Below are 1,538 nucleotides of genomic sequence, written 5' to 3'. Positions count from 1 at the left end.
CATTTTTTAAAAACTTTTTATTTTTATCAAAAAATATTTATTTATTTTTTAAAATTAACAATCTTTTGCTTTAAAAACTAGAAGTAAAAGAAGTTTTAATTTTTTTAACAAAAATATCCTTTATTTTAATTAGTAATTATAATTTATGATTTATATTTTTAGGCTCAATTTTTTCTTAAAATTCTAATTTTTTTCACATTTATATTTATATATTCTCTCAGTATCTTCTACTGGGGTGAATGCGGATCGGATCGGATATAACCAAAATCTTGATCTGATCCGCACTAAAATTATCGAATCGAATCCAATATCTGTAATTTTAAGTTTGGATCCGATCCGCACATTTGCAGATCAGATCAGATCTCGAATATATCTACAAAATATATAAATATTTTAAAAAGCTTATTTTTATTTAAAAAATATTACTATTTTTCACTCTTTTAAATATGTTTACTCTTAAAATATTATTAAACATATTTTTCTTAAATAATACAGCATATATGATAATTATTAGTTGAAATAAAATATAAAAAGAATACTTATTTGTTTATTTTTGCGGATTCGCAGATATGCGAATCGGATATGCAATACCTACATAAAATTCGCAATCCAATCCGATAACCTTGTAGATAAAATCCGATCCAATTTGATAATTTTGTAGATCGAATCAATATCCACAATTTTTAAATTAAATTCAAATAAATACCATAAATATACAAATTAGATCCGATCTATAAACACCCCTATTTTCTACCGTTATCATCATTTTTAGGACAGAAAAAAACTTCGGAATAATGCACTCTACTAGTAGCACACCTTCCAAGTATAATTTTTTTAAGATTTAATTATAGAACTTTGTTTTCTTATTATTTACAGTTAATTATGAATTTTACTTTAATTCTAGAGCATTTTCTTTCTCTATTTTGTTCACAAATGTAATTCGAATATCATGTCTTTGTAAAATTATGAATATAACTTAGAAGGAGCTTTTCAAGAATTGAAATGACGTAACTTCTCTTTTAAAAAAACTGAGTAGTAGTCTAGTAGATTTAATATATTCTTTTTAAGTTTATTAGTGAATAATGATTACATGTAAACTCCGCTAAAATCGGTATATAATTAGTCAATAAATCGAATTTTCAATAGGAAAATTAAATATGCAAAACTAATATCAAAATAGGATAGAGCTCGGCAAAACGAGAATTTTGATATCACTTTCAAAAAATTTGGCCCAAAATTGAGTCGAATGGGCCGAACCGGTTGAACCGGGCCCAAACCAAGTCCGCGGGCCCAACCAGCCCAGTATATAAATGAGCTAAAGCTCATTTTCTGCCTTAGAACACAACAGAAGCAGCGTAAATGCATGGAGAAGAAGAGAATGAATTCCAAAACCTAGCTTGATCTTCTTTCTTTGATAACTTTTGATCCGGAGCTCCGATTGACGAGCCGTTTGCGGCCACGCGTCGGGCTTGTTGAGTTCTTCAATTCTATTTAAATAAAACAGGGTCCACTAGACTTGATTTCTTGTGGATATTGCC

The sequence above is a fragment of the Arachis ipaensis genome, chromosome B04 (genome assembly GCF_000816755.2).
Source record: "Arachis ipaensis cultivar K30076 chromosome B04, Araip1.1, whole genome shotgun sequence".
In the NCBI taxonomy this organism is placed as follows: Eukaryota; Viridiplantae; Streptophyta; class Magnoliopsida; order Fabales; family Fabaceae; genus Arachis; species Arachis ipaensis.
The sequence above is the reverse complement of the archived record's forward strand: the minus strand, read 5'-3'. Positions refer to the sequence as shown.